The sequence below is a fragment of the Aythya marila genome (assembly GCF_965140915.1).
Source record: "Aythya marila genome assembly, chromosome: 23".
Taxonomy (NCBI): Eukaryota; Metazoa; Chordata; class Aves; order Anseriformes; family Anatidae; genus Aythya; species Aythya marila.
The window spans coordinates 1,208,401-1,228,056 of NC_139064.1; positions in this window are offsets into that span (position 1 = coordinate 1,208,401).

Consider the following 19,656-nt stretch of genomic DNA (forward strand, 5'->3'; position numbering starts at 1 on the left):
TCCATTACCTCCTGGGCTCTCTTCTGAGCCTGCTGAAGCTGCAGATGGAGGCGGTGCATTGCGCGTGGGGGAGCCAGAGCTGCGCACCTGCTGCGGGACTGGGCTCAGCCCAGCACCTACAAAAAGAGGGAAAAGAAGAGAAGAACCATCCTGCTGCCCAGATTGCTTCAAGCCCACAACCAGAGGGAGTTTTTGGCCCTCCTTCCCATCCAGTGCAGCAGGGATAGAGCCTGGGATGTTCACCTGAGGGCTGAAAACGAGCCGCTGGTTCCTCCCAGATGTGCATGCACTTGCGTCTGTGCACCCCTTTGTGCAGTGCCTAATAAGCCGTATAATTCTCATTCTTCCTCTCCCACTGTCACTTACTTCACTTTTTATCTGCACAACTGAAATTCCTTCCTGCTCCCCCCATCCTCTTCTTTCACTAATGCTCTTCACTTTCAAATGCTAATAATCTGCAGCACTAAAAGGCTTAGAAGTGGTTCTAGATTGTTTGATCTTTGGCCTGTGATCTACTTTCATCTTTCAGCTTTCAAACGTTACTTTGGATTTACTTTAACCTGTTAACATGCTTGGTATTCACAGGCATGCACTTCTGGTGAGTTTTGCATCAGATCCACCTGGGTTCTAATGAGGGGGGGGAAGGTTACGCTTTGCACACCAACTTTTCCGAGTGGACATTGGCTCCTCTGTTGTAGCACACACAGCGGGGACTTTTTTTTCCCTTCTCAGGCTTCGGTTTTCCCCAGGGATGCTGACCCAAAGACGGGGATGTAAGGTTACCTGCGGCGAGGGTGAAGCTGGGGACGGCGACAGGCTCAGACCCTGCGGGCACCAGCCTGGACCCCGAGGCAGGGATGTGGCGGGGGGGAATCGCGCTCCTCCTTCCCCTTTATAATCGCACCTCTAGAGAGAACGGCTTTGAAAGCTCTGCTTTGTTCCAAAGCTCCTCGGGACTGTCTCGTCCTCAGTTAGTGTTGGATGTCTGAGCAGCGGCAGAGACATCAGAGCCTTCCCGAAGCTGTTATAACTTAATCTGGCAGGCCAGCCAGCTCTGCCACCTCTTGCCAAGAGAGGAAGCCAGAGCACTAGATGATTTTCAGACATTAGTGACTGCAATAAATCAGAGAGCAGAAGTTATTGAGTGCCTCGCTAATGGACATTTCCTTCTAGAGCATCCCCTCTTGGGCTTCGCGGGGGCACTGAGACTGCTTTCACAGGGGGAAGCCAAAGGGAGCTGTGCCAAGGCGCGCTCTCCGCTGGAAAATGTGCTGAGGAAGGAGGCTGCAAGGTGAGAGGGAGGCACCGTCTCCAGCTGGTTCGCAGCAGAAGCTGCACGGCGCCAGTGCAGGGGCTCCTGCTGTTCTCCTGGAGGGGGACAGACCTCCCCCAGGCTGGTGCAGAAAGCCATATTCTGGGAGCGGTGCAAAATGTGAGCCACCGAGGGGAGGTCGTCGTTTCAGGTCAACCTGAAAATGACTTTAAATGCAGAAGGGAGACGTGAGGCAGTCTGAAAGTTGGGTGGGATTTAAATGGCATTGAAGAAAACAGTGCATTTGAGCTGAGATGGTGCATTCAGCCTCAGAGCCAAGCTACCTGGTGCCCCCGGAGCGCTCAGCACCGAGGGATGGGGGTGCCTGAGCCGCTCACCCCTCGCCTCCGCTGTGGAAGCCCAAGCTGAAGCAATTCGCTCCTCAAGGAGAAGCAAACTGTTTAATATTTAAACCCAAACAGCCCAGGCAAAGCTGCTTTTCTTTTTTATTTATTCTTTTAATTAAATGCCAATTAGAAAGGAAGAGAGAGAAAAAAAAGGCATTAAACACTTAAATACACACTACACCCAGGTTGCTCAAAGTTGTTACGAGCTAATTAGCTACTTAAGTGATCATTTGAAATTCCATATCAAACAATTCATAATCTGCCCCCAAACCAGCCGCTATCAGTGAGAAGCCCTCAGCCGTGCACACGGGGGCTTGGCAGCACCCACCCTGTACCCACAGTGCCAGGCACCCCGTGTCCTTGGAGGTTCCCCTGCACCTCCACAAGTCTCATGCTGGAAGCTTTGGGGCTGGGCAGGACGCAGGTTTCTGCTCAGAACTGTGGCCAGAAGAAGGGGTTGTTGTCTGATGCTCTGGCAGTGCTTTGGTACGAGTTTGCACACTTGGGAAGTTGCCGTGCCCTTGCACGGTGTTTGTGCTGCTGCAGGTCCTGGCTTGAGCAGTGCTGCTGTTTGTCACTCTCCCTGCTGTCTTCTCAACCCGACAAGCTGAGATCATCCATTTCAGGCCATTTTAACCCAAGATGAGGCTTGTGGGAGGCGTTAAGGTGATGTTCCCCACTCCCCAAGAAGGGGCTCAGCTCTTGTGTGGCTCGCCCAGGATGGCAAAGCTTCCTCTGCGTTCCCCTTCCATGGGAAAGCGCTGCCCATCGGGCTGCACCCCGCCCGTCTGCACCACCACATCCCCCTGAACCCCCCTTATCTGTCCCCACCGCATCCCCCTGAACCCCCACATCTGCCCCCACTGCGAGGCTGCAGGGCAGGACCCGAGCACCCCGGGTTACGAGGGCTGATCTGCGAGCCCCATCCGCAGCCCGCAGCAGAGCAGCACGTAAAGAACAATACGTTAATTAGAGGCAGCGATTCAGCCTCCACCATAATCAATTCCGGCAGTGCCTGCGCTGCCTGCACATCCGACAGCCTCTTCCACTCCCTTCTGCAAGATTTATTAATTATCAATCCTGGCTCCTGCGTGGCATGCAGAGGAGAGCGGGAGCGAGGAGGTGGTGTCGGCGGCAGAGATCTGAGAGACGTCTGAAGGGGATTGGCAGGTGTGGGAGACAGCCTGCCTCCTGGGGACTCACCTGGTGATCTTTTTCCTCCCTTTCTCCTGCTTTTCTTTTAATTAGCAGAATGAGCCCGCTGCTCTGCCTGGACAGCAGAGAGGAGGGAGCCAGCCGGGCTGTGCGGCAGCCCCGGGGGGGGTCCGGCCGTGCTGGGGCTGGTGCCTGCAGCATCCCCCTGCTCCCCGCACCCCAACCTGAGCCATGGCCCCGTCCCCCCCCCAGGCCAAGGATACTGTGAGATCCGCTCATAGACTGCAGTCCGTAGGGACCGAACAGCCCTAAGCCCAAATATATCTATTTACAGCAAAAATATGGTGATTTCCAACCCCGTCGGCCGGTGCCTGTTGGTGACCTTGTGATTTTATTTCTCTTTTCTTTCTGGGTGGTGCTGAGGAAGCCACGTTTCTGAGGCTTGCAGCAGCAGCTGGAGGAGGCAGGAGAGGAGGGTTTGGGGCACTGCTGGCTGCTCAGCCTCATAGCCCAGGCCGTGCCCCTTGCCAGGCTAAGCTGGTTTTCATAATGTTGGAGAAAAAAAGGCAGAAACACTTCTATTTAATGCCCATCCACCCTTCCCTGCTCTCCTGCCCACCTGCCTGCAGGAGGGGCTCCAGGCCGGGGGCTGCCCAGCCTCTGTGCCCCCCTCCCAGCTCCCCGGGCAGAGCGCACGGTGCTGGCACGGGGAGCAGGGGGCACGGCTATTTATTAGCATTAGGGCTAATAGGAAAGCATCCTTGCAAACTTCAGCCCTCATTTGCTGGCTACACAACAGCAAAACAAAGCGAGTGAGAGACTGTGAAGGGGGAGTATGTTCTAAATGTGCCTGGGAGGATTCAAAGACTCTTTAAAGTGGGGATGTGGTCTGGGGAAGAGTCTATTTTCAATGCAGATTTGTTTTTGTTTGAATTAGTTGATGCTTATTTTAAGCTCCTGTGGCACATTGTCATCTCCGGATTGCTTGTTTTCCTGTGCCAAAGTCAACCTCAATTTTTTCCCTCCTTTCAAGAGGAACCCGTGATTTTCCCTCTGTTGCACAGTGCATCAGATGGGCAGGACAGACCCAGCTTCTCTAAGTAATGCTGACAAGATTACCTACTGATTGCCGGAGTAAAATGTTGCATTTCAACTAAAGCCGGGGCAGATGGCGGAGGAAAACGCTGGAAACTTGTCTCTAATTTCTAGTGAAGGACAAACCTCTCTGGGACCGGCGGCTCGCTCTGGATAAGCTTGCAAAGTTTGGCTGCTCTGCCAAGGCTCATCCCAAGCATCCGGCAGAACCAGGGGCACATCCATCTCCTACGGGGTGCAGATGCCTTGCTGCCCTTCCCTGCACACCTGGCTCATTCCCAGTCCACAAGAGCTAACCCAGGGGCACCCCAATGTGTTTTTCTTCAGGAAATTGTAAATGCTCACTTTGTGCCTGCACAAATGGCACCGGTGGGTTTAAGCCTAGCCTGGGACTGCCTCCAGGGCTATCCTGTGTAGCCCGGGAACATTTTGCCTTTCATGTTGTACCAGGAGACTTGGAATTTGAGCCCTTGTGAAGCAGCGGCAGGTGGTGCTTATCCTCCTGGGAGGCTCGATGCCTTCTCGGAGAAGAACAAGCACAGCTCCCCCTGCCCCAGCTGCTTGCTGCTGTCCCAGGACGTCCCTGGGCAGGCAGGAGGGCTGGGGACCCTGGGTCCAGCCATGCAAGGGGAAAGTGAGAGGAAGCAAGACAGATGGAGGGGAGAGCTCCTGAGCACACGGACGAGGATCTCTGTCGACAGCCCCTTTTAGCAGAGGAGGACCTGGGGTTTGCACAAGCGAGGGGCACCCCTGCAGGGAGCATCAGCACCGAATCAGCAGGAGGATGCTCCCCATGTCAAGTTGTGCCCGCCGGCTGCCTGGAAGCCTCTCCTCTCCCCAGGAGCTGGTGGTACTGTGGCGTTGACTTCATCCAAAGCCCATGTGGGGCAGCCCAGATCCACAGACACCAACAGAACCCAGTCCAAAAGATCAAATATTAGCTAATTAGCTAATTAGTTTCTTATTAGCGGCTAATGGCCAGGAACTTCTCTGGCATCTGTTGCCATCGCTGGCAGGTCGGGCAGCTGCTGAGGAAGCGGGATCCGAAGGAGAGCTCCAAATGAAGCCTCGAGCATCCGTGCTGCTCCGCTGCCCCTCCTGCCCCTTCGTGGCGCCTCTGCTCTTGTTTTTGTGCTCTGTGCCAGTGTCTTTGAAGATGGGCACTTAATCCATTATTTAAGGCAATAAATAAAGCTCTTGACCTTTCCTTGAGCTTGCCCCAAGACAGTCCTCTGCTCCTCCGTTTGGGCTGCTCGCTGGTGTCATTACTTAGGCTGCTCTGTTTCCCATTGTGCTTTCATCCTGCCAGATTTTCCCTTCATTAATCACCATCGAAAAGGTCCAGGGCACAGGAGCAGCTCCCCCCCTGGTGCCGGGGAGGAGGACAGGCTCCAAGCCCACGCTCACCCTGCGTGTCCCTGCTCTGCTCAGCCCCCGGGACTCCTCCTGGCCTTCAGCTAGAAGCTGCTTGGGCCCTGGCTGCTGTCAGCCCCTCAGATTTCAGCTCAATCATTTCTGAAATGTGGAGCTGTAGCTAAAACGCCTTTGCAGTTTAACAGGATTTTTCACAGCCTACACAGCAGAGGCTAGAGTTGCTCATCACCTGCTGTTGTAATCTGCACCGTTAAGCCTTCAGCTCTATACAGAAAGCTTAACTTTGCTTTGCTTATTTGCCTTCTCTATTCCCTCGCATCCGGCAGCCATATTTCAGGGAGGAAAAGTTAATCTTTTTTTCCCCTGACTCCAGACAAAGGCATTTCAAATGAGATACAAATTGCTGATGAAATTATTGGCTTTGAGCCTCATCTGGGAAAGGCCCACTTAAAAGAGTCCCTGCTAAAGGGAAGAAAGTCATTTCCCAAGACTCTGACTGAGCGCTGTCGGGGATGAAGCCTTCTTTTTTCTGCCAGGGGCCAGGACTTTCTCCTGCAGCCTCGCTGCCACTGTGGTGGGCGCTGCAACTTCCCTCACTACTGTCACACGTCGTCAGAAACAGCCAAAAAAACTGGCAACAAGGTTGTTCTGGGCTCTGAGGTGTAGCAGCCTGGCCAGGCTGTGCCCTGCACCATCAGGGAACGCTGCCTGCTGCTGACGGCACCCAAAAGCTCCTCTGGGGCCGAGCCCAGAAAGGTTCCTGGTAGAAAAAGTCCAGGTTCAAGTGCTGGACTGCCTCGTGCAGGCTGAGGTCTGTGTTGCTTTATCCCCCCAGGTCTGCCTGAGATGCCTTGTCCTCACTGCACCGTGTTTCTTCATCTTCTCCAGGGCACTGTTACAGAAATAAGAAATAGCAGAAGACAGGAACGGTGCCAGAGCTGGTGGAGGGGCCCTGCCCGAGGAAGGAGCAGCTGCTGGGGGGCACCTGAGCACCTGCCTGCCTTCGTGCGTCTATCTCACCCCCTAAAAACCTGAGCATCAGCGGCATAAATAGCTCCCCTGGCTTCCCTCCTGCAAGGCTCAATGGGCACGGCCGTGGCAGAGCAGCCCCGAGGCGTGCGTTGGCCCAGGCCTTCTGACTAGGGCTGTGGAGGGCTCTCACTTCGTTAGGGCTCATTATAAATGCCGTCCTCCAAGATAAATGAACAGCGTAACGTGGAGGTATGCTCTCTGGCGAAACTGAAAAGTTATAGATGTTAGCTTTGTAGCTTTATGAAAATGCTTTCTTATGGAACCTGAAATGACCAAGATTAGATTGAATTAATATGTACAGGGTTTTTTACAAAGATTTCTAGCACAAGCATTTCATAAAAATGCAAATCTCAGCTGAGATTTATAATTAGTAGAGATATGTGTGGAGCTAACAAATTATCGGCGGAGCCAAGCTCTCTGCAGATAATTGCATGGGGCTGTGCTCGGCATCTGATGGCAGCCTCCGGACCCTGCTGCCAGCCGCCGGCTCGGAGGCGCTCCGGGCACCACGGCACTCATGGTGAGCTGGAGCTCAGTCATACAGCGGGTTACAGGGGATAAAATGAGGCACCCGGAGCATCCATGGCAGCCCTCCCTGGGAGAAAGAGGAGGAGGCAGGATGAAGACCTCATGATCCATTTGTTCTCAGCAGGGCAGCAACTCCAACACCTCCATGTGCTCCTTTTCCTTCTCAACCACAGATGTTTCCATGGGTGGAAGATCAGGATCTTGCTGTGCTGGGAGATGCCAGCTGATCCGAGAGGAGAAGAGCTGTTGTGGTCCAAGATGTGGTGGCCCCATTCTCTCTGTGACCATTCAGAAGATGTGAATTTGTCCATACTGCTTTTTCTGCCTTCTTCTGACTTCCTGAGTCTTCCCAAGTCCTTGCTACTACGTGAGAACCTGCAAAAGAAAGTTGTTACAAGTGCTGTGAAGTTTTTGGGGGAGAGGTGAAGCAGGGAAGGGCAGGAAGCCTTTGCAGCAGCGCTGCTTCTCTTGCAGGCAGCCCTCGGCACGTCAAGCTGCGAGGTTTCATTTCTCTTCCATTCTGCCTCTGCCATTTCTTCTGGAGGCCAGAAGGAGACCCTGGTGGAATATTAACTCCGTGGTCGCTGAGCGATTATTTATTACAATCATTGCTTTCGGGTCCTTTGACTCGTCTCTGTTAATTAGACTGCAGGGTGTAATAAACGTGATGGAAAGTGCCCAGGCAGGGTTTGGCAGGGGCTGGGGCTGCTGCAGCTCGTGGAGGAGCCGCTGCGCTGGGCGCAGCCACCGCGGCCAGCCTGAGCTCTGACCTCACCCGTCCAGCAGAAGGGCAGAGAGGCTTACGGAGCTGAAATCGTATTAAAAGAGAGACCTGGCACTGAGCTGTGTGACCCTGCTGGAAATGAGTTCAGGAACTGTGGGCCAGGTGCTGCCAGAGGCCACCCTGCGTGCTTACCAGCCCTGCTCGGGGGCTGTGTGGCAGCGATGTCCCCGATCCCACAGGGCGAAAATGGGACGCCAGCACAGGACGTCTGCAGAGAGCTCTTTGTGAAAGCAACCTGTCTGTTTTAAGTGTCAGGGCTCCTCTCTTCCAGTCTCTGCTTTGTGTTTTCTCAATGCTTGGGCTCAGGCCATTGAAGCCTGGCACGGAGCTGCTCACGGAGCTGCTGTGCCCCACGTTACCCATCCTGGCTCTCATCCAGGGGCTGGTCCCCAGGAGATGAATGGTGCCACGTGCGTCCCAGGGCATCACGGGGCGGGTGGCAGCTGGGCCTGAGGCAGAGCTAACCTGCCCCTGCGCTGCACTGTAGAAATATTAAGAAAGGAAGGAGAAATGAGCTCATTTAAATGGCATTTGAATCCCCACCAGGGACTCCTGCAGAAGCAGACTGAACAGTACGGCTGAGCGCTGTGTTGAGAGCTGCGAGCGGCTCTACTCCAACAGTTATTTAAAATTTAAACCCACAAATTAAACAGGTTCTTTTTTTATGATGATAGAGTCCACGTCCCCAGTCCCCAAACACCTCTCCCTCCACACGGCAGTGCCACAGGGGCTGACGCCAGCTAAAATATCACTGTTCAGCAGCAGCGTGCGGGGTCCAGCGGGCTCGCTGCCTCCCCACGCAGCCCTGCTGGTCGTGTGTCCCTGCCTCTGGCCAGGTGCTTCCAGGCTGGGTTTTGCTGGGGCTGAGAGAGGCGAAGCTGCCACCTTCCCCTCACCTCCCCCAGGCCTTGACGGTGCCCTGGAGAGCCGAGGGGAGCTGCAGTCTCGGCTGACTCCTGCTTTGAGTTTTATCTTCAGTTTTTAAATTATGACTGAAAGCAAAGCCATGGTGAGAGGAGAAGAAGTCCTGACATTTGTGTCACAAAAGGAAACCTTTCTTTCTCTTTATTCTTTAAAGGCTGGCTTTTCTCCCGCAGCTACCTGTTGCTCTGAATGGATTCAGTGAAAGGAAGCTTTGGGATGGCAACGCTGAAATTCTGAGCCCTGCAAGAAGAGCAGACGTAATGGTAGAGAAATGTACGTGTCTTACAAAACAGAAAAATTAGGCATCATTAAGAGCAGCAAGCTTCCCTCTTTGCAATGTAATGATGCAAAGCAGTCTCCATAGCACAGCTCTCCCTCCAACACAGCAGGGCGAAGCAAAGTCCTGCTCTGGCTCTGAAGTCATGGGGGGAGGAGGAATTTTTCCATTGATACTTTTTCCTGCAGAAGAGAGGGGCTTTAATTAAATAAATGGGCTGATGAAATGCGTCTTTGTCCCTCAAAGGTTCACAGGTTTGCCTCAGAAACGCAAGCACTGCTGAATACTTTCTTAATCTACAGCATTCCAGGTCCAGTAGCCCCTGGACAATATATTTAGGCTGTCACGGTTGTCTTTGGCAAATTTGTGCCAGTTCCTCATTTTGTTCTCGTTGTTTTAGGAGGCACACAGCTTCCCTCTTGCTGTCCCATCCCCTGGGAAGAGGCTCCTAACCTCCAGGGTCCAGCACCGGGGAGGTTTGTGTTTGTTGAGCAGTGCAAGAACTTAGGGCAAAAGGGGGAGAGGCAGAAAGAAAGGGAAAGAAAAGGTATTTTATTTCAGCGCAAAACTGTCCACTTTAAATACCCTTTTTATTACATTATCTGCATAGTAATACTAATAATAGATCTTGGTGGCAGTTCTAATGAGGCTGGAGAGTATAAAGTTTCTAATAAAGTTAATTGTTGCCTTTAATATTCTCATACATTTATACATGGTAAATCTTTAAAGAAGAAAACACCCATTTCTTTCCTGCTAAGCATCCAGGACTGGTCCCTTCCTTGATGGGCCAAAAGCACGTGCTTGGTGGGCTCCCTTCCCCGACAGCACAACGCGAGTCGGCCCCAAGAAATCTCGGTTGGTGTGTGCCGGGCAGAGCTGGCAGGGGGACGGGAGGGTTTTTGCTTGCTCTGGGGATGGGGTTGAACCGTGCCTTAGTTCCCTGCTTCAGTGAGTTTGTTTGCTGTGTGTAATTCTCCAGGGATTGGTGAAAGCAGGTAGAAACGGTGCGATAACGTTATTTTGTTTTCCTCCAGTGTTTTACTTCGGCTTTTTGTTTCCAAAAAAAACCTTCTTATTTGAGCCATTTAGTAGGGAGTAGATTGAAAAGCGTTACAAACCACGCAGGACCTTTCTCAGGCTGAAATTAAACATTTGAAGTCCATCTGAAGTTGAGTTTCTTGCGCCAATAGAAAAATCCCTGTTGGCTCGCCCTGCTGCCCCCGGCGTGCATTTTGCCTGTGCTCAGGGGTGCCTGGGGAATGCAGCACCCTCCTGCCAGCCCCTCTGTCAGCGCTGGAAGCTGTGCCCCCAGCTCTTCCCTGTTGCCTCCTCCTCCTCTCCTTCCCCTAACCTGCTGCTCCAGCGGCGGGTAATTTATAGGAGATGCCGCCATTGGCTGTGCCTGAATTCATAACAGGTGGTTGGATAATTAAGTGTGCTTTATGCACACAACACTGTTTTGCTCAATGTAATTGCAGATTCCATATAAATAATTCACATGGAATTATTATACTGAGGACATCGCCCGCCTCCTCATAATTTGCTTAACTGAAATAGGCTCTTTCATCACTAGCAGTGATTTGCTTTAAGACCATGTACACAGCATCCTTTACAGGCTGACTTCGGTGGAGATTACTGTAAATTTAATTAAGTTATGCAAATTGTTTGTCCACTACGTGGTGAAAGGGTGTAAGGCCACTGGACCGTGCAGACCAAGGGCAGTGAACGGGAGCAGGAAGCCTGACGCCTTTTGAAGGAAGTGGATGATTATTAATAATAAAATAATAACAGTGACCAACATGTAAGCGGTGCCTTTCCTCCTGACAGTGGCTCTTGTGATTTTTACTAAAACTTATAGGACATCACAGCCGAAATTTACACACACAGGCAGGGGAGCAGGGAGGGAGGTGACAGCTTTCCTCCGCTGCTGTGTGGCTGAGATGGGGAAGGAGCCGCCCAGCACCAACGGGGAGGTTGCCCACCAGGTAGCCCTGGGCAGGAAGCACCAGTAGGGCAGTGCTGTGGCAAGCTGTGCAAGCCAGCACCGCAGCAGGGCCACACCAGGACCCAACACCTTGCACCCGCGTGGCCACGAGCATCCCACTCCCCCGGCACCCCGCTCCTCTGCGGGACACCTCTCCTCCCAGCGAGATGCCACCAAGGCTGGCGACTGGGACGGGAGCCTGAGCACAAGGTGACCTTATCTCGTGGCAGCAGGCAGGGCAGGGCATGGCAGGGCAGCCCCCCCGAGGCCAGGGAGCCCCCGGCACAGCCCGCTCTGGGTTGCGGTTACCATGGCGTGGCGGCTGCTGGCGCCGATAAGGAGGACAAAGCCTCGCCGCTGTTCAGCAGCACTCGCCGAGATGAGGCTGGCAGCTGGGGAGCAAAGAGCTGGTCCTTGCTGTCTCATTGTCTCCTCCTCCTGCCATCTCTCACCACGTTGACTTCAGTGAATCCTCAGAGGTTGGGCACGAGGGCTGGGGGCTGCACTGGAGCTTGGGGGGCCACACTCTGCACCTGAGGCTCTCTCCGAGGCTGAGGAATGACAGAGGGGTGAAGGTGTGCATTTGTCTCAACCTTAAGGAAGGTAAATTGCTGTGAAAGCTCAAAAGATTTTGTTGACAAACAGCTGGTGTGGTGAGGGCTGACACCGCTCACAGCCTCTGGGCTGGATCCTGTCATGTCCCCGGGGTGGGGGCACCGGGGGGGCTCCCCTCTCCTGCCCTCCTTGCTTGGTGCATGGCAGACCGGCTGCTCCTTGTCCCCGTGAGCCACCTCCTGGGCCTGATCTGCAGAGCCAGGCTCCTGCTGCTGGCGAGAGGCAGGGCCAGCTCCCTGCCTCCTGCCTCCGCAGCCCGCTGCCCCTCTTTTTACGAGAAATTACGGTGAAAACTTGCAGCTGCTACAGCAACATTAGCCTCTGCACCTCTGTCCTTGGGACCAGGGGCCCCGCGAGGATGATGGATGCGTGGCCACCGCTTCCTGGGTGCTGGCTGGCCGCTGGAGGCCGTTGTTTATTGCCTCAGCCCTGATCCTTCCTCCCAGCCTCCCCTCCTCTCCCCCAGCCGCTGTGCCACCGTAAAACATCCTGCTTCGGGGGCAGACTGGAGGGCTCCTGGCAGCACGGGGAGTGATTTAGAGGTGCTGCTGCCTGGCCACGCAGAGGCTGTCTCCCCAGTCCGAGCAGGGACACGGGCTCCTGCTCCTCACGCTGATTTACGGGGCCAGACCCCTCCACGCACGGGCAGGGAGGCTCGGTGGTGGCTGACATCTGCAGCACCGTCATGCCCTGAGAGCATCAGCTGGAGCTTGCTCTTGACTTGCCAACCTGTGCAGCATGGTGACAAGTGCGGAAGACAAAAGGATGCCACAGCAGGTGATGCTGCTGCTGTTCCTTGGCTGGAAAAAATACCCGGGGCTTATGTACTGCACAGCACTGGCAGTTGGGGAGGTCACAGGGGAGCAGGTTTCACACTCCTGGCTCAGGGCTGGCAATGCAGCTGGATCACACGTTCAGGAGGAGCAAGCGAGGGCTGGGCAAGCACAGGGGGATGCACGGCGTGTCCCTGTCCCCAGCCTAGCCCCACCGCTAGCTCGGCCCTGTCCCAGTGCAGCTCAGGGGATCCTTCTCTCACCCCTTGGCTGCAGCTCTGCCACATTCAGGGCTGCCCCAAAATAAGGACGGACAGTCCTGGTCTGCTCCAACCAGGTGGGGGGAATCTGGTGGCCCCCGAGACCTGTTCCTAGCCACAGCCCATGGAAATGGTCCCCCAAGGCTGAGCCTGGACCCACTCTGGTCCCCGCGGCCCCTGTCCCCTGCCAGGGCTGAGGTCCCTGCACTGCTCCCAGCCAGGGGCTCACCCCCTCCCAGCCCCGGGCACACTCTTGTCATTAGGATTTCTGTGTTCCTAATGAGCACTTGATGAGCTGTCGATTATTCATAAACACGGGAGCACACACTCACCCTCTGCGCACACCCTGGGCTCGCGGCGTCACCCGCGGGCTGCAGGCACCTCCTGGTGAAGCAGCACCGAGAGCTCGCCCCTCCTGCCTAGGGATACGGAATCACTCCAGAAACATTAATTAAGAATGAGTCTACACAACCCCCCTGGGCAGCAGATCGTACGATTATCCCCATCCTACATACAAGGAGGCTCAGGCACAGACAGACTGAGCGACCTATCCAAGGTCACTCAGCGTGTCAGTGACAGAGATGGATTTAGAACCCAGGAGGTGGCTTTAAAAAAAAAATCTCCTTATCTGTGTTTTTTATTGCATTTAAAAATAAAACACAGTTATTAAATATCATAATACCCATAATACATTTTAGACTTGAACTGCATCCAGAGATGCTAAATGATAAATATAGCTATTATCAGAATAAGCACTCAGTGAAATTGATAGCTAGCATTTGTTTAATGAGTGTGTATATATACACATAGAGAGGCACACATGTGCGTGGAGGGGGGGAGACTTTTTGTGTGAATACAGAAAGGGAAATTCTGATGTAATAGCCTTTTGTCAACTCACGGGACCGAATGTCCCAGGAAATCATTAAGACAGGGACCCGTTCCTGAGCACTTGGTGCTGGCACCAGCGGGCTGCACGCAGCCGCGTCTCCAGGAGCAGGCAGCTGGCGTCAGCGCTGCCCTCCCTGCAGGGCCAGGGGGAATCCCACCTCCCTGCCTGCTCAGTAAGCAGCTCAGGGGGGAATCCTAACGTCTGCTGAAGTGTTTGCAGTACAGCACTGAACCGGGGGTGCTGGGGGTGCCTCTTCTGGTGCCTGGGCTCCTGCTCCATGAGGCACCTGCCTGGCACCTGCGTGCACCAGCTCCTCCCGTGGCACCCAGCACCTCTGTGTGCATGCTTTAAAGCAAGCTCCGCTGCCCCTGTAGAGAAAGTGTTAAATTCTGTCATGCTAAAGGTCACAGAGAGACCCAATAAACGCCCAGTTTAACAATGGGGAGAAATATTTTTATCGGTAACCTTTTGAGAAGCTAGTTTAATTGCATGCTAACAGTCACTCACTGAGGGCTGCTAGGAGCTACACGGAAGGCAAATGACAACAGTTTGAAGGGTCGTTAAAGTTTGACTCTGGGCTTTGCTGAGTTTGACGGGGTGGGTTCCCTGCATGGCTGGCACGTCTCCAGCACTGCGGGAGCATCCCTGCAGCCCGGCTGGTGGCACAGGGTGGCAGCCAGGAGCCACCGCTGGCACAGACCTGCAACACAAGGGCAGGTGTAGAAAGGGTGGTGGGATGGAAGGTTTTTCAGAGGACCCTGCTGAGTTTGGGGATGTCAGAGCTTTTCTTCTCGGTGCCTTTTTGTATGCAGAATGCAAGAGCTGCGGTGCACAGGCCGGGGAGGATACCCCCACATGCATCCCCCCAGGATGGAACCAGCTCATTGAGGGGTTGGAGCAGAGCACCTGGTGGGGCCGGGCAGCTGCAGCGCATCACGGGGAGCCTTTAAGTTGGTGCTGCCCCAGACAGCTTACTTTTGGCAGGAGAACTGAGAGGAGCAAGAGCTCCTTCTTGCAGGGCTCAAAGAGGTACTGACAGTGGGCAGATGGGCACAGAAGGCACTTCCCTGCCACTTTCTCAGCCCTTGCCAGCAGAGACGAAAGCCAGGAGGTTCCCAAGGCCTGTTTGGAAGCCAGGAGGCTACCACCAGGAGACTACCTCCAGGTACGTGTGGCATCTTTTCAGCCTGGTGTATGTGCAACAATCACTGTAACTCATTCTCCTACTGCTGCTTCTGTTGGCTGTGGAAATGCTGCAGGCCCCTGCAAGGGCACTGTCCCCAAGTGTCCCCGTGTCCTGCTGGAGGCAGGTGGCTGGTCACTGTGCCCCAGGGCAGAGCTGTAGCCTGCGGGGCTTGTAGTGATGGCTTAAATATTTCCCTGCTCTCTGGTCCAGGGGAGAGAGGCTGCAGCTCTGCTAAGTGGCCGAAGGACTTGGAGTGGGCCTAGGTGAAAGTGATAATGGTGATAATTGAGGGCTAATTATCTGCTGCTGCTGGCAGTGGGCCACCAGGTGTCCTGGCTGGCACAAAGGCAGAGGCCAAGAGCAGTTCCCCCACTGAGGTCTGGCAGAGGAGAGCGGCTGCAGTTGTGCTGCTCTTTCTGGGAGGGTTTTCTCTACACCTGCACAGTGACCTCCCAGAGGTGTCCTGTGCCAGGGAAGGAGGTCTTTGGGGGCAGGAAAAAAGAGAAAACACTGCTTTCAGTTCAGATTGCTTCCTTGTGGTTCTATTACTTTAGCTCAGCTGAGCAAATCATCTAGCTTTGAATTCACTCCACAAGTATTTCTGCTCAGGTGGTGCCCCCTTCTCTAACCCGTAATGATACCTCTGATGTCGTGCTTAAGCAGGTTGTTTCCCCTGTATAGACTTTTAATCTCATAATTTCCCAAACTGCTCTACCTTTATCTTTCTAGGCTCTAAATCTCGATTTCCATCCCATCTATAATGGCTTGTTTCAGTTGTTGAGCGCTTACAATGCAGAAATTAATGTCTCCATTTTAATAGCTGTAGGGAAAGTAAGGTGCCAGGTCTGCTGCAGTGCAGCAGGGTATCTCAGGGTACCTGGGTGCGAGTTTGGCCGCAGGGTGTGGGAGCTGCACACCTACTGCAGAGCCTGCTGTTCTCTTCCCAAGGACTGGGTGTTTGCTCTCTGATTATTTGGACTCCCCTCCTGTACTTGGCCTAAGCGAGTTGTCAAGAGATTCAGGGAAGTATCTTTCAAAGCAGGCTTCACCTGGAGGAAGCACTTGTGGGAAAGGCTTTGTATGATGACAATTAAAACTGGTGCCATGGGAGGAGCAGAAAGGGGTCAGGACTCAGTTCATGCCTACAGCTGCTGGACCTGAGTTGGGGACAGAGAAGCTGAGTCAAAGCAGAGCCTGTATTTAAGGGTGCTGAGCACCCTTAGACCCTGTGGATTTGGGCAGGCCTAGGCACTGGATGAAGCTCTGGACCTGAGCGCCTCAGAGAAACACACTGCATGGTTTAGGTTGGGGACACAGCCAGGGAGTGCTCGTGGTAGCCAGAATAGCCCTGCCTGTGCTGTGGTAGCCAGAGCTGCTCGATACTAATGGCACTGCTTCCTGCAGGCATTACAAGGCTTCATTAATAAGTGTCAGGATCTGTTGCTGAAGGGGATGGAGTTATGTACAGCGCTGTTACAACTGCACGAAATGAAACGGGAAATTGAACTTAGGGTGACAGTGGTTGCTGGAGGAAGCAGTCCCCATGGGAAGCCTGGGGGACCTGGGGAAACATCTGCTAAGAGGACAGGACTGAGCACTTTGGTGATGTCAGATGAGGTATGTGGGGCTAGAAGGGGATAACACACAGTTATCCCTGTCCTAAGAAGTGTGGTGGGCTTTAAAGTGGGTTTTCACCTGGCTGCACATGGAGCTGGTGGTGCGGGGAGCAGCTCTGCCAGCTCTGTGGCAGCCCTGGGGCTGACCCGGGAGAGCCAGCCTGTCTCCTTGTCCATCCGCAGTCCTGCCCCCGTGTTATTTATTTATGTTTTAGCAGAAGCATAATATAAATAAAGCACCACCATAAAAATGTCAGGAAAAGTTCAAACCTATTCATTATCCATTTCACTCGGATTAAAATTTCCATCAAGGCTGCTTGGTTTTGACTTGAGTTGCTTTCCTTTTAATGAGCTTGATATAGAAGGTAAAAGATGCTAATTCATCCTTACATCTCTATCATCTCTCAGCTTTTGCTATATAAAGCATCAAGGTCGCATTCTGGGGAAATGTCTTTTTACCAAAGGTGCCATAATAATAATGAAGAAGCAATTTGTTTCAGCAAACTGCCTACAGTAATGAAGCTTAATTATAACCGTGTTATTAATACTGCTGCTTAAGGTAATTCACTTCTGAGCGGGGCGCAGAACAGTAAACTATAATTTAAACAAGAATCGAGACCTAATTTAAATCATCAGATCTGCTATGGAGAAAGGCAAACAGAATGACTGTGATCACACGCAGTTTGGAGTTTTCCCTCTGCTTGGCTTCCTGCGAGCGTCTGGAGCTGGGAAGGCTGCTGCAGAATGTCTCGGTGGTTTTCTCATCACCGTGCTCCTTTCTAAGGGCTGAAAAGAAACAGAAAGCAAACCTTCCCTCTCTGCTTGGGGGGACACGCTAATGCTTAAGCACCTGCAGGCAGCTTTCAACTGCTACCGACCTCTAATGTCTGTATAACAACAACAAAAAACCTGTATGCTCTAAAAGAAAGGTGATATATGCACTTATATGCCTGCAAAAAAAGCTTTCAGGGAAGCCCCAAATGGTCCCCAGAAGCTCTCCCCTGCTAGGCATGGCTTTGCCCTCAAGTGTCTGGCCTCGACTCACTGTGGTTTGTGGGATGTATGAAATGCCACTGTTAGCAAAGAGTGATTTTTCTTCTGCTCCATGGTTTTGGGCATTCAGCTGGAGCACTGGGGCTCTTGCAAGTCCCTGGTGCCTCTCATCATGCTGCTGCTTCCCCTCCTGCCTGTCCCCGTCTGCGTTCCTCCACTCTGGGTCTTTATTTTCCAGGCTGAGCATCTCCATCCAGGTCCCTTCATGTCTAAGCCCATTCCCTGCCTGTCAGACACGACTGTTTCATGAACTTCACTTTCAAATGCTCTTCCCTTCTTTCAGCCCTCTGCTTCCCCCCTTTTCCATGACAAGCTCCTTTCCCTTCTCACTGCTGTAAGCCCTGACATCCTCCTTCCCCAAATCCCTCATTATTTCGGTTTCTTCCCCGTGCTCTCTCACCTCAAAGCCTCCTTTCCACACCCACTCCCTCCAGCAGCCATCTCTGCCTCTGCTTCAGCACTCAGACGGTTACACAGGCTCCGTGAAGCCAAGTGACATGAAATGATATTTCTACGTTGCCAGTAATAACGTTTCCTTGCAAACCCCTCTTCAATAGCAAATAGTGAAAACCACAACAGCCTCTTTCCCTTCCCATTCCTCTTCAGGGCTCGCTGTCAAATCTGTATTTCCAAATCCTAGCATGCAAAATTCATTCATCCGTACAGGGTTCAGGCAGCTCAGTTTGCTTGGTGATTATACCCAGGTTCACCCTTGTCACTGCCAGGTGTGGCTCTGTTCGAAATCGTGACAGAGGAGAGGAGGTGTGGAGGAGAAGTAAATACGCCGAGCGTTTCTTCTCAGGAAGGGGAAAAAAGCCTCCATCACGGTTCCACTTGACTGCAGCCTCCTGCGGGCTGTTTCGTCTCATATTATCTAAGCTCCAAGGGGGTGTCCAATTTGAGGAACAATAACTATAAAGTCATTTACAGTCCCCTGCCGAGGCACAGCACATGATAGCCTGTGTAAAGCAGCAAACAGACGTGATGGCCTCTTCTGCGGAGCTGCTCTGGGCAGCGGTGCAGGTGGGGTGGGCGCTCCGTGGTGTGGGACAGGCAGACCCCCCTCCAGCACCGGGGGGCTGGCAGCTCACCTCGCCTGCTCCCAGGCCAGCAGTGACACGAGGACGATGCTTCAGCCCCTGCTGTGCTGGCAGCAAGGTCATCGGGGCTGGCACGGTGCTGAGGTGCGTGTGCTGCCTGCGTGCTGCAGAGCTGGCCGAGGCTAGCATTTTCCTTCCAATTTCCTACTGTCATGCGGACGTCGGTGCAGCTCCACGGAGGTTAAAACAGCTGTGATGAGCCCATTCAAGCTGCTCCTGCCTGTGGAGCTGGTTCAAGAGCAGGAAATTGGATGGAAGAAGATAGCTTAGTGCCCTACCTTCGGAAACGTGCTGGAGCGCTTGCTGCTTGTGAGCAGTGTTACAGGGACCCCAGGACGGGATCAGAGGAAGAGGAGAGAAGCAGTACAGGTGCAGGGGGCTGCCCAGTGCTCCTGGGGTGACTGCATCATGGACCAGGAGCTGTCTGTGTGCAGGGACCTGGTTCCATCCTGCTGCTGCAGGTGCAGGCTGGCTGGTTGTAAATGTTCTCCCTTTCCTGCAAAGCTCCTCTTCACTACCTCGTCCTGATGCTTTCAGTGTTTTTCTACTGGTGTGTGGGGTTTATGGCATTTTTGAGGACTGTGACAAAGCTAAATTAATGAATGGAAGCGATGTTTTCCTGGCACTTGAACTCAGTCCTGCTCCTCTTGGTCATTACCCCAGCTCAGCTTCCAACAGCCTGAAATCAGGGGCTGGCGGACTCTCAAACCTCTCTGCAAACACCTCCCAGGCTGAAGGATGGACTCCTACCTGTGTCCTCAGAGGGTCTTCTTGTGGTTGGGGTGTGCCTAACAAATCTTTTCCTCAGGAGGTTTTCAGCATAATTTTGCAGGGTGAACTGGCTGTTTTAATGCTTCTCACCACAAGGCGTTTTGCCAGCCTTGCTGGGAGGCTGGGGCTGCAGCCCTTTCCCTGGGACAGTGGCGTACCTCTGCCCACACCACAAGAAGTGTGATGTACTTGTGTCACGTCAAGTTTGGCCCTGGCTGTGAGCAGCAGCAGTGACTTTGTCACCCCCAGAAGGCTGACACAGGCAGGGGCAAGAAATTATCCATGTCCTTTATCCCCCAGCGCTCCTGCTTGTGGATGCTCTTCCTTTCCTCAGCCTTGCTTCTAGTTTTTTTTTCCCTGGGGGTCCCAGGCCAGAGTTGGGGTGTCCGTGCTGCTGTGGGGTTGCTGCTGGTCCCCTCGGTGCTGGTGGCTTCTGCTGGGCTCACTCGTCCCAGCTGCCTGCTCTGCCTGCACACTTCAGAGCTGCACTCCCGACCTACAGGTGTAATCCCTGATAAGAGACTTGATCTCAGCAGGGGAGAGTCAACTGGCAAACACCACGAGTGATATAAAGCAGCCCA